This window comes from Onychostruthus taczanowskii, unplaced genomic scaffold (genome assembly GCF_017590055.1).
Source record: "Onychostruthus taczanowskii isolate IOZ18803 unplaced genomic scaffold, ASM1759005v1 scaffold37, whole genome shotgun sequence".
Classification (NCBI taxonomy): domain Eukaryota; kingdom Metazoa; phylum Chordata; class Aves; order Passeriformes; family Passeridae; genus Onychostruthus; species Onychostruthus taczanowskii.
Genome location: NW_024501126.1, coordinates 10,520,531 through 10,535,023, shown reverse-complemented (window position 1 = coordinate 10,535,023; position 14,493 = coordinate 10,520,531).

The following is a 14,493-nucleotide window of genomic DNA, read 5'->3' as shown; positions in this document are numbered from 1 at the left end:
CTCTTGAATGTTTGTGGTAAACGATGTCGACACATTTTATTTTAGGAATTTGTGAAATCATAGTTACATACACATCTGTTGAAAATCTGCTAAGGATTGCCTGATAGGAATATTTTTATATAGTGGCCTATTTATGAGCTGCCTTGCTGACTGCATTTTAAAAGAATGTCTCCCTGCACAGATGACATTCAGTTTTCTAATTTGCTTTTAAAAAGGTAATCCTTTTTAGAGATTTATTTGCTTAAGATAATGAGGTAGGATTACAGCAGAATTAACTGCAAGGCTATTAAGTGGTGTTTTTTTTCCTTGGGTCTAGCCTTATGCTTTCAGTTTGAAAGTAAGCTGAGATTTATTTTTCCTAGGCTACAAAACAAATTCAAGACAAGAAGACAAAAAGGCAGCTGAGATAGTAATTCTCCTGAAGAATTAAGGCACTGGTGTCTTTGAGGTATGTTTGTTTTGGAAATGTTGTTAATTATTTATTAATCTTGACACTAAGTATGAGAGTAATGGTGAGTACTTTTGAACATTAGTGACTATTTCACATCTTCAAATGTAGTTCATTTGAAAGGAACATCCAAAATATGTGTGTATATACATATATAGATATATAGATATAGATATATATATAGGGTTTTTTTTTTTAATAAATATGGGAATTTAGTTGTAAATGTGCTTCTGTTGTATCTGACATTATCATTCTAGAAAATTAGATATATCCACCTGCAAAGTTAAAAATCTAGAAGCGTTCTATGTTCTTTCTGACTTAACAGTTGCTGCTTTCTTTATGTGCCGTAGGTACTGAGAAAAATTTCCAAATAAGAATGTTCAGGAAAAAACTGTAAAAATGTTATATGCAATACATATTACCATGTTTTACATAGCTACAATAAACATTTTTATCAGTTAGATGTTGAAGAGAATGTATAGAAATAAATTATGAATAGCTCCATAAAGGAGACAATAGAAAGTCATCAGTAGGTAGACAGATTAATGGAAGATAAACTGAAGAAATTCATCACTGACTTTTCACAAGTTTAAAGATAGCCTATATAACATTATTTTTCAGTTTCAAAAGGTTTGAACTCAGTAAATTGGATTCTACTTTTGTAAATGTACCAGCAAAGCTTGTGGGGAACTAAGGCAATGCAGCTGATGCTAATTTCATTTTAGGTCTAGTTATCACTTAACATGTTCAGGAGCTTAAACAGGGAAAATTACAGTCTTCATACATTCAAAAAGTACTGGGGCCTAGAAAGCATTATTTCTATTACATTTGGGAAATATTCTTTTGTAGTTTATTTTTCTTGGCATGCTTTCCATCCCTAGTTTTCTCTTTCATTCAATATATTGAGTTTCAAAGGATTTTTTTTTTTTTTTGTCCTAGAGGAAGTATTTTCTCCCAACAGTAAAACCACAATTCCTCTATCTTTTATTACTTCAATACTCACCTGAAGCTTTTTTGTTTTTCAAGAGGTATATTTCACCAGCATAAACTCTTGTTTCTTCTACATTCCCACCAGATCTGTGTAATTTTGTTCACATTTGACCTGATAGAAGGAGCATCTAGAAGTTTGGCTAGTGAGACAAACATCTCATGGTTGTTAGGTTCTGCAAGCCTATAGTGTGATGCACAGATTTTCTCCAAAAATCATTTTCTACTAAAAAAAACTCAAAACCACAAGCACAAACTCAGTTTACTCTTCCCTCAAAGACAATATTTATTTCAGCTCTCTTTAAAACCACACACACCTGCTCAAGACTGTTGACCCCTAAGATTCTTTTTTTTTCCTTGCTTTAGATGTTTAGATGTTCAATGACAGGTTTGAAGTCTTTGAAATTGAGAAGTTGAGTTCTGTAAACTGTCTTTGCGTAATATCATTCACAGTGAATAGATTCAGATTTTTTGCCTCCTAACATATGTAACCACAAGTACCTCTCATTTATTGTCAGTCTTTTTCCCTGGAGAAAAAATATTTGAAGTACTGGAATATATGGCAAGAGGGAAATCAGCAAATATTCACATATTTTACCCTACTATTCTTTTATCTTTCAGCATACCTAAATTTTGTATTGAAGAAAGGAATTTAAAACTGTTGTTGAAAATTTGATGAGACTCTACACACGTGCCAGTGACATCTGGGAAAAGTGTTTTTTAATAAATGAAAAATCTCCTTGGCCTTTTCCAAGGAGAAAAGGGCCTTTCCCACTGAGACACATACTTGTTCCTCAGGGCACAATTTGTCTTACAGAATGTATTTGATTTGTAGTTTATGGATAGAAGCTCATCATATCTGTGTTAATACATGTAGCTTTCAGAAGCATGGTAAGACAATATTTTTATACTGAGGCATGAGGAAAAAAAGTGTAAAAAAAAGATAGATCTCACTTCACTAGGTCTGTCTGAAACAAGATACCAAGTAAAATATTTCATAATTTTTAGTCAGTGTGCTTTAGCTTCAGATATATTTGTGATATTGATGTATTTTTTTCTAGCCTGACCCCTGAGTGTTCCCATGCATACAGTGTTTGTTATTACATATTTGTTAAGCCTTTATAAAAATCTTCACTTTCTCTTAGTCATAGAGAAATAATTGCAAAACAGCAGACAAAAAATAGTATAGTATGAGGGAAAACAAAAGAAGCAAATTATGTCTGCCCTTTCTCATTCCATCTGCCAGATTACTTAATCTCACTCAGTTTAGTATTTCTGTCATTTTAGATATTATGTGATGGACAGGTTACCATCTGATTTCAAATGGATTTTGAGTGGATTATTTAATCTGTGCTTCAACATTTCTGACTCTTTATAGAAGTGTAAACATTGTCCTTAGTGGCAGAGAAGTCTCTGATTTTCCCATGCAAGAGCCTTTCTGTGTATAATAATCAGAATAAAGGAGAAATAGTTTAAGTAGCAAACAATTGGTGTACATAAGTGTGTTTATATACATGTCCTTGAGCAAGCAGTGTAAGGAACTACTAACAAAGTTCATACTGGAGCTTTGGAAGGAGTTAGCTTTACTGATTTAATAAACCTTAATGATCTACGTAAATAGAAACTTGCAAATGCCACAGAGGCTCTCTGCCAGATGACTGATATTTCTGTTTGTAACTTATATATATATGTAAGCTACAAACATATAGGTTGTTCCATACCTAATAGTCTAATTTAGATTTATCTGCTCCAAATACAGATATATAATTTTGCTTCTCTGATTTAGAATGAAGTTACCTCATCTACCCAATGCTCTTATGCATATTTTGCCTTTTTATATGGTTATAAAAACATGTACAGTTTTGCTAAAGTATTGAATGCCTACTGTATTCAAAATTACTACATGAAAATAGTTTATACATGGAGCAGCCTATATTTTCATGTCTGTTTAAAAGCCTGACTTGATAAATGCAAATGAAAGTTTCAGAGCTACCTTGTGACAGATGTGTTATTATGATGGGGCTAAAGGAACTCAGCCTTCTTGCAAGTGTTGCTAGATGTTGGCCTTCCTTTTCAAGATATAAACCAAGAAATTAATTTTCTAGAGTAATGTACTTTGAGTCAACCTTGTATTTTAGCCTACTGCAAGACTGAGTGGTATATTACTTCCTGGAAAATTCAGAAATACTGCAAAATGTTTTGAGTGTTTTGTGAAATGGAGTTGAAAAATATTTTAAATCAGGAAGTGTACAAAAAACTGCCAACCTAAATTTTGACTATATGAGCTTTTCAAGGTTTCCCACTCTGAAAGTAATTTACAAACTTTAATTATGTCACAAAAATATCTGTCTCTCTTCAAAATAATTTCTGGTTTCAAAATCAGTATAAAGTGATCCATATTATTCTCAGGTTTAAAAGGATTTGATTTCATTTGAGATAATAATGTAAAAGGCAGAGGAATTAATAAAAAAAAAATTCACACTGTGTGTCTTGAGAAAAGACAAAATATTTTGAGACCATTTCATATTGCTTATGTGTGTCAGAAAATATTATTAATTTGGTTGTGTAGCAACCACAATATGCAAGTGTTCTTGAAAAATCTTTAAAATATTCAACCATCTTGTCCAAATGTGTGAGAAGGATTTCAAGGCAGATTTCTAAACACTAGATCAAAACTTAGTGAAAAGTCAATCATTACTATGACTAGTCTGAACTAGAAGCTGGATCATTTGGAACCTGTTTGTAGTTTTCTTTTTGCAACCATTCTCGTTTAAAAGTACAAAAGCTAGGTGTTTTGTGAAATGAGTCACAGCTCAAAGTAGCCTGTGTGCTCCCTTTTGGCGTCATAAAGAAAATCACTGAATACTCATTAGATTGCTTTCCTTTGTCAATTTAGTGGCAGGTACTTCCACTCTGGGACTAAAGCAGCAGAAGTACAGGATTGCACGTGAAATGTAACAGCAGGAGGAATCAGGAAGAAGGGGAAGAATTAATAGTATCATTTCTTCAGCTGATGGAAGTAGCATAAGATTCCAACCTGAAACGGTGAGGAGGTCAGCCTGCCCGTATAGAAGAGGTGAATCTTCAAGCAGAGGCAGAGGGGTGCAGCTCCATCACACTGGGGGTAGAGTAGCTGCCAAGGGCAGCCAGTGGTTATCCAGGTCCCATCCTGGCCCTTGGCAATGGGACAGAGCCTTGGCTGGGCTCTGCTGCAGAAGCTGTACTCTTGGGAGCAGCTTGAGAGGGAAAGGGAGACTTCTTTCTCACCTGTAAAGTGTGCACTGGGTGTGATCTGGTCAGCAGAGGTCAGTTTGTATACAGGAGTTTGATTCTAATTGGCTACCACTGGTGCATGCTAATCTGCTGTCTGTGCTTTCACAATCTTTGGTTTAAAGAATTTATTTAAAATCTATTTTTAAAATAATTTAATTTATTCAAAATGTATTTAAACAAATCAAAAAAGACACAGACATTCAGATTTCTATTACCAATTTTTCCTTGACCTGTATAATTCAGTGTTTATTGGTTTTCAACTGCTCCAGGGAAATTGCAGGAAGTGAAAAAACTACAGTTATAGGGGTTTTTTTCTTTCAGAATATATGGGAGCTGCTTAGCAAATGGCACTAACAGCACTTGAATTCTAGGATATACATATCCACAAACACCCATTTTTATCCAAAATTTTATTATTTCTCTGTTCTATTTTTATGTATTTGCTAGAAATATGATTTTTTTTTTTTTTTTTAAAAAAATTTTTTTTTTTTTTTTTTTTTTTTTTTTTTACCCCAGGAAATATTTGCTTGTGGTTTTTGATGCTTGCTTCTTACAGTTATGGTTGGGATTTCTTACACTACTTTCTTATGAAACAGCTAAATAGTGTAGTATAACTCTTTCAAAATATAGATTAAAAAGAATGTTTCATGTGATGGAAAAAGTAGTTTGTCCTTCTCTTTCTTAGAGTGAAGTGAGTTTAATTCTAAAATACATTCAAGTTCAAATGAAATAGTATTTAAATTAAGATGTAAGGTTGCCTGAAAAGGAATATGGACTACCTTTATTTTTTTGTAATACTCTAAAATCGCAGTGTCCAGATTTGCCCCATGCTCTGGGGAATTTTTTCTATTTATTTTTAATGGATCAATTTTTGAATACTGAAACTGATCAGTCCCTGCTGTTGAGATAATGTTACAGCCATCTATAGATAGCACACAATTATCTTGAGGCAAAAGAGGGAAAACCAGAAAGGAAATATATACTAGACACAGGGCATTTCTCTGGGTTCTGTATTCTATGTCAGTTTTAATGGGTCTGTAATTAGGTCACAGGACTGATTGATATCAGCACTTAGCTTCCTAGGTGATATCACCCTCTGCTTCATTACCTAATGGAGATTAAGATGTTGACACATAGAAAATTCTGCTTCCTGGACTGGGAAAAGTAACTAATTAAACAAGCTGCAGACTTGACACTGTCTGAATTATTTACCACTATACCCACATAAATATATCTCCAAATGGTGACTTATAGGAAGGGAGAACACAGGGCACATGAGGAAACAGACATGCTTGCAGTTCATGTGTCTAATTTTAAAAAAATTATTTTAGAACTAGTCTGGAACAGGACCCATTGTGAGCAAAATGTTGGTGCATTTAAAATTTTTAGGTAGAAATCTAAGTCAAAATACTGTCAAGATGCTTTGAGATTCAGCAAGAAGACATTATAATGCATGGTCAAATGGACAGAGATTTTGGCATGATCCAAAGAGCATGTGATTCAAACAGATCAACGGAAATAAATAATGAGATGAGTTTCTTATATATCTATACATAGAAAGCTCATAAATCCAGCAAAGGACACAGCTTACAATGGTCCTTAATTTAAAAATATTTGCTGTGTTTTAAACTGAACATACAGTGTAACACTGCAAAACACAGCAACAACCTTTCACTCATCCTTATATAATGTATTATGATTGAGGTGCTGTATGTTGCAGCTGAAAGAGATTGATGCAATCATTAGTGCTTTTTATCATTTTGTTGCTAGGGAGCCTCTTCCTTTTTTTTTTTTTTTTAATTCCTTTTTCTTTTTGGAGACAGTATTTACTCAAAATTTATTTAAATTTTAGGATGAAATCTTTAAAACATGACTTTTGAGATTTTAGGAGTTTTGTTGTTAACAATGAAAAAACAAGGAAGTATATTTTTCTTAGCATTATGTCTTAAGATATATTTGTGCTTGAGAGAGACTGCTGAGTGATATAAGATTACTCTTGAGAGGACTACAAGGAGTAAGGTTGGACAAGGCTATAAGGACTCACAACTGATCATAGCAGCAGGCTGCAACATGAAAATAAATACCTGGCTGTGAGAATAGAATAAAGATTTGTAAAATTTTTTGGTAGAACATACTTATGAATCAGTTGAACCTCAGACATTTCTATTACAATTCTGAGTAAGAATTTAGTTCATGTCTGCCATGTGTACAGATTTTTTTATCTTTTTTTATATCCTGCAAGAGTCCTCAGGCTTACATCTGTAAGAAGTAAAAATTTACTATTATACACACACATACAGACACACATATACACACACACACATATATATTTGCTTTCAAATAAATTAGGAAATATTGTGTAAATAACATTTTGATGCTGTTCCATACATATAGGTTTTCATTTCCTATTTGTAAGATCCGAGTGTCATAAATTGTGCTGACAAATTATTGCCTGTGCTAGTTTTGAAGTTGTTTCTGTTAAGAGGTCTTAGTGTCATGTTTGATGTAGAAAGTAGTAGGGATACTCTGAAATTCTGCTACTGTATTGTTCCTGACAAAAAGAAAATCAAATACACTGATTTAGAAACACTAAGAATAGGCTTAATCCAAGTCTGAAAGCTCTAATCCAAAATTATACAGAAGCTGTAATGAACGAGATGAATGGCTTACTGGCACCTGATCTGACAAAGGAAGAAGCAGAAATTAGATACAATGCATATCTCAAAGTCTTTTTTAAAAATACCTGCATCCATTTGATTGTTAAGGCTAGAATCACTGGAATTTTTTTTTTTTTCCACAGTGCCTTCTTTTGCGTTCAACTCTAAAGTAAGACAGAATTCTTCATTAGTTTGTGGCTCAGTAATAGATCTGAATGCATCAAATCTCATGAGTTGCCATTTTCATCAAGTAGAGGGAAAGAAAGAAGAAATTAATTCAAGTAAACACCCATGCTTCAAAAAATAGTCTCTTCTAAAACTGCTTGTGTTTCTTTGCAACATATGTCTCTAGAAATCAGTTATAATTTAAAAAAGTAGTGGATACTAACAACCCTTCACAGGTCATCTTACTAGTCATTACCCAGGGGTGTTATCTCATTTGCTTCCAGAGCTAAAATTGTGAGCAGAAATTGAGCAGTGAGTGAAAAGAGAGCTGCTGTCCAAAATTTCCAGCAATACAGTAGTTTGAATGGATAAAAGAGAGATAAGCTTGATATTTAATGCAGTCTAATGAGATGAATGTAAATATTTGGACATTTCTATTTTATGCTGTCTGTGAAGACATATTCACATGAAGAGCTAGATAGGTCTATGTCATCATTAGTTTTATTCCTGCGGCTTTCAGAATTATGTAGGATCACTTTAACAAAAACAGCAACAAAAAATCCAACCAAATAAGCAACCAAAAAAAAAAAATCTAAGAATAAAACCACCCCACCACCCCCAAATACAAACCAAAGCAAATTTAAAAAAAAGAAATTTCCATGTTTTTTCCTCAATATTTTAAAAATGTGGACAGGAGATTTCTCACTCTCCTTTCTCACCTTCCTCCACTCCTGAAGCACATGTGTCAGCTAAGATAAAAATCATATATCTTTGACAATTACCAGTAAATATCTTCTGGTTGGCTCCCACAAGCTTTTACTCATATATTTAAGACCTTTTATTCGGGACAACTTGTACCATCATTTCAGAAATTAATTAAGCAGTCAGTTACTTTTAGGTTCGCTGCAGTCTCATATAGCTGGGTCTTTGTCTGTACATGCTTGTTACTTATCAACCCACATTCTACAGCAGTGCCCAAAGTTTTCCTAAAGGGATCCCAATGTCTTTTCATCACTTCTGAGTTTGGCTGGTATTAGTACAGCTCATCAAAGAGGAAGTCCCAGCAGAGATTTATTCTCTTAGGAACCCTTTGTTTTTCCAGACTATCCTTGACTGATAGACTGCTTTGCAATGGTTGTGACTATTTCTTTATACTGGTTTTGTTTTCTTTATTTTCTTTTTTTTTTTCCATGTAAGGGTTTATCTTGAGATAATTATGTGACTCCTCGGGCCTTGTTTCTGTTAAGTTTCTGCTATAGGTTAATCCATTTCTCCTTGATGCAATGAAGAATTTTAAGTTGAAAAACTTACATGCCAAACTTTTCACTAAATATTTTAGTAATTTTTCTAATTGAATCAAACCAGTGATCTATTAATGAACAGTTTGGTTTACATTTTGTGTTCATAGTTGCAGTGAGAAGCTTTTTATTTGCTTTCATGTCAAACTTTTTAGAACATATGGAGGATTTTAGTTCTTCATGATTTAGACCCCAAAATTCCTCAAGGTGTCTGAATTAAGAGGCTTTGTGCATCCCTGCAATATGCTATATTACACCAATGACATAATTATTGATACCTGGAAAATAGAAGACAACTGCATAGATTTTAGCCCCTCTTCTTAGTCTCACTGAATTCAACTGGACCTCACATTTCAATACACGCAAATAAGTGAATACATAAAAGTAACTTTTTTGAAAGCAGTCTTATATATCATCCAAATTTGAAAAAGAAATGCATTATACATGAAGGGTTTAATAATTGATAGACATGCATCATCCCTATTAAAAAAAAATTATACTGAACATTGGCAGCAGATATGATCCTTTAGTGTAAATCTGAATTGCAAAGTTTCACAATACATAATTATTCTTGGGATCTTTCCTAATGTGGTGCTTTTTTTTTTTTTACACTTAATGTTTGCAATAAATTAAAAAATAAAATTAATGCAACTTATCAATATGTAAAGCAGATTTGTTTTATTTATTGTCCAAGGTGATATATATATAATCTTACAATTGTGACTGCTGTGGGGCAAAGTATTTTTGGGGAGACTGATGAATCTTAATTTTAAAAGGTAATAAAGGAGTAGGTTTCTAAAATAAAAAGCACAGATAATAACAACACATTACTAGAGGTTTTAAAAATGGACGTTCAGGAATTGAGAAACAGAAGGTCTCTGGTGCAGATGAGGGTGGAATGTAAACATTTTCAGACAAGCACTCACTCAAGGCTCTATATGCACATGATTTTGCTGTTCAAATATACCTAAACTCCTTCTGTAATCAAGCTAGCTTATGCTTTTAATAATATATAATTGACAGCAGACTGAACATTGTAGCTACAGCATGTGAAAGGGGAAAAACACATCCATCCCAGAAATCTTTCACTAATATATTAATTCCTGCTTCCATGTAACATTGAACTAACTCTTTTAAAGTGACAATATTTTATAGGTAAGTTTCCTTCCAGTGAGTGATGGTTGAGAAGAGAGGGTCCTTTATCTTTCCATTTGCTTTTCTTGTTTTATTTTGGTTTTTTTTGGTTTGGTTTTTTTTTTTTTTTTTCCTTTAGTTTGAGAACCTATGGTTTGATAACATTCCAGGCATGGCACAAAGTCCTTCCTGGTCCCATTCTCCAAAAATTGCAGAATGGTATTTCATTTAGAAGGGATCAGAATTTGAAGGAAACATGTTGCCATATGTTTTTCTATATTCAATTAGAAGAGTATAGAATGTTATGTGTATAAATTGCTTCTACTTGAGAAACACAACAGATATATTGTACTGAAATCTTTTTGTTAGTATTTGTGTATTTCAGTAAGTTTTTCTTTAAAAGGTCATTTGGTTTGTAATTTGACACTGAGTATGATGCTTCATTCAATGAGATTGGTCTTTTTGTGTGTGTGTGTGTAACAAGTCAGGAGTGTCTGATTTGGTCTTGTTTGTAGTTTTTTGTTTATTTTGAGTTTTTTTCAGTTTTTTGTTTGTTTGAAGACTGGAATGCCTATAAATTGTAATCAGAATGTGATACAGAGCCAAATAAATACCTTAAAGAAGATAAATCAAAATAATGAAAATCCTGGTATTCAGCAGCATTGTTTCATTATGATTTTTCTGGGTACATTGAATTTCTTAAATTCTGCCTTTTGCTATATTTACTGCTAAGGCAAGTAAAAGAGGAAATGCACGTGTATTAAGGACAGCCTCTGAAGGTTAAATTAACTTAGTGAAATCACTTCTTAAAAATTCTGTGTTATTCTCTTGATGGAGAGTTTTCTAATTAGCATATAATGTCCAGGCTTCCATTTCATGGATCAAATTAAAATTATCCTTCCACAAGGTCTTCCTCAGGTGATCTGAAAATTCTCTGATGTGATACTTTTCAATTGCCTGTATAATTTACACTTTGTTGCATTACATGATCAATGATCTACGGAACAAGAAGTAACTTGGTCATGCCAAATCCTAACAGTCTAATTGTGTTTCTTCTTGATAGAGCAACTCTAGCAGTTCCAGAAGAAAAAGGTTTAAGCTTTGAACACTTATTATTCATCTTTGACATCTATGGTTTTCAAGTGGTGTTAAGGTTAAATGAGAGTTCATTTATCCTCTATTTCATTTAGTAAGTGCTCTCATAATTAAATGCAGATCCATGTAATTTAGTGATAGAAAGAAGAATTCATTAAGATTCCTGAGTAAGAAAAAGTGTTAACAGAACTGCAAAGGTTATAGAAATTTAGCCTCTGCTTAAGGTAAATTAAGCACAAACCACATTCCTGTGACATGGATGAGATTGCTTTAACTGTAATTGACAAGAAAATTCAAAATTCATTTTCATCATCTGTGCACACGAATAGCAAAATAAAGCATGCACTTAATAAATCAATACAGTTTATATAGCTTTCATGCATTTTGTAATGTATTTTCTTTTATTGGGTACAACAGGTAATATTATAGCAAACACTTATGAAACTGTCATGCACATTATTTCAAATTTTATTTTCTGAAGGAAAATTCTTAAAGTGAACTAAATTAAAAGATAATTGCTCAGTATCTCAGGAAAAAACTGATAGCCTTTTATTACTTCTAGTGCCAAATTTTTTATTTCATCTAAACTGTCATTTTCAAAAATTTTTAAAAATCAAAGGGCCATCAAGTTTTGTTGATGAAATTCAACAAAAATGTTAGTAATATTTGGGTAATATAATGACATGATAACAAGGAAACATGGAAGGTCTGTTTTCTATCATAAAATTAAAAATATTTTGATTTTAGTTTGTATATTCACTTAGATACATCTGCATGAGAGAAACATGTTTTTCACCTAACCCTTGAAAGTATTTTCTTACTATTCCTATAGCATTTTTCTCATTATGGCACTCAAACATATTTTGATAATGAATTAATTCCTAAAATATCTGATGTTTGTCCTGTAAGTGAAAAAGTATTTTGAAAATCTGTAATAGAATTCCTGTTGGAGTGCTATAAACTTTCTTAGTTCAGTAATCTAAATCTAGGATACTTTTTTTATCCTCTTCATACATCTTGATTATCTATCCATTCAATTACCATTTTTTCTTGGTCATTTTCATATTGGTTCAGAAAAAAACAAAACAAAACAAAAAACAAACAAACAACAACAACAACAACAACAACAACAACAACAACAAAAAAGGCAAAAAAAACCCCCACTGAGTTAAAATTTCATTTCTGCACTTGATTTTTCAAATATCTGCCAGAAAATGGAAAATATTCCAAATCAACAAGATATTTTCCTTTCAAACATTCCACATTCTCCTGTGTTGTTTGGACTGTAAGACACTTTCCATTTTGGATATGCTAATCTCATTAGCATGGTCTCTATACTTTTTTTCAGATTGTTAATGAGGAATTTAATTAAAACATCACCTAGCACTCATCCCAGCAACATTCAACAGACGTCCTTTTGACACGATACATTGCTGTTTTTCACAGATGCACATTTTAAATATTAGCCAGTTTGCAAAGCAGTGGTGAGCAGAGGTGGCATACCCTGTTATTAGGGACAAGTTATTGAATCTTAAAAATAATGACAATAAAAATGTCTTCAGGAAGAAAATTCTACCTTTCTTTGAGCCATAGCCTTCTTAAAAACCTTAGTGACTCAGCTTCAAAACAATGGCATTTGATGTTTTGTATTAAGGAGAAAAGAAAGAATAAAGGTAAAGATTAACTGACAAGCACTTGTCATATTTTTTAAAGAATTTTGTCATCAGGCCTAAATTTACAGCTCTTCAATCTGAAGAATATTATGTGGTATCAGTGTTGGAAGATTTGTGCAGAAGTGCTAAAACGTTTTTTCACTAGTTTGACCAGGTCCTTTGATAATGTAACTACACTGGCTAACGTTAACCCACTGCTTCAGTAGTTGTTATTATGCAAGGAAATTCCCTCCATACATTTATATATATACATATATATTTGCTGGTGCTAAATCTCTTGAGATATTTGGATTTCTATAAAACATAGAAAGGATAAGGAGGAGAAAAAAGTGTAGTAGAAAGTGTAGAGCTGGATTAACTAAGTCTGGTTTTTCTGGGGCTGTGTCCACTCAGGTTCTGAATATCTCCAGGGATATTTTCAGAATCTGTAACAATGTTTAATAACCTCCATAGTGAATTTTTTTGTTATTTCTTAGGTTTAAATATAGTTTATAATAATTTAATTTGTGCCCGTTATCTGCTGGACTGTCACTGGGCACCACAGAGCTGGGCCAGGCTCTGTCTTCTTCACTGCCCTCTTCACCAGTATTTAAATGCATTGACCACTTGAGACTCCATTCAGCTACTGATGTGTGTTGTTCAGGGCACCCTTGATTGTCCACTTCCACAAAGGTGAGGAAGATATCAAAAACCCCAAAGTCCAGTGTATGATTGTGCCTCTGTTGGAGCAGCTGCTGTAGGATGCACTGTGTAGTTCAAATGGTGATAATGCCTGTGTTTGCAAAATTTACCTAATCCTGAAGTACTGGAATGAAAGATTCCATTAAATATTCAGAAACTTAGCACATAAAATTGATCAGTGTGCTTATACTCTGATTATTACAGAACATATCTGAGGAATTTATTTTTTAATCTTCTGGAGAAGCCATCTTCATCGCATGTGGTGTATTTTGTATTCTGTTGCATGGTGGGAGACTTCAGGGAATTTTAAAATTGATTTTCAGGGATCCTAATGCATGGGTGGACCTGTTTTACCATGTCTCATTAAAGCTGTACCTACTATGTGTTTCCAGTGACAGCAGTCACTTTTCTTAAGCATGAATGACATAAATATGGGTGATTTTAGGCATTAATATTTGGATAACAGACTGTTAACAAGCATTAACTTGAATAAAAGACATAACATTCAGGACTCCTGAAATGATAAATTGTCACTAACCACTGCGGCACACTTGAGAAATAGGAGATACAAAGCTAAATATCAGAAAATGCCTCCCCGAAACAGGAGTTGTTATAGTGTGTGAGATAATTGAAGCCCTTTTACTTGGGAAGTGGAAAAATTGGACAGATAATTTGTTTTATGGCACATTTGAAGATCTTCAATATGTTTTCAGAACTTGAATTTTATGGTATATTAAAAGTGTATATTATTAATATTATCCACTAAAATACACACAAAAAAATCCTATGTGAAGATGATAAAGTGAGATGAGCAAGACATTGGAACCTTTACAAAAATATTAATGATAATGCTGCATGAATCCCATTTTAGAGGTGCACTTGAACATCAGCTAGAGCTCTAATTTGCTTTCCTTTAGTGAATAAAATTGTGTAATGGGAGAGTAGTTTAAATACATCACTGAGAAGAACATTTAGCTCTTTACATCTTTTGTTACAGTCTATACTTTGGAGCTTCTACTCTCTTGTATTCTAATATAAAAGTTGAATCATGTCCAACCCCCCCGCCCCCCGTCCCTCACCGC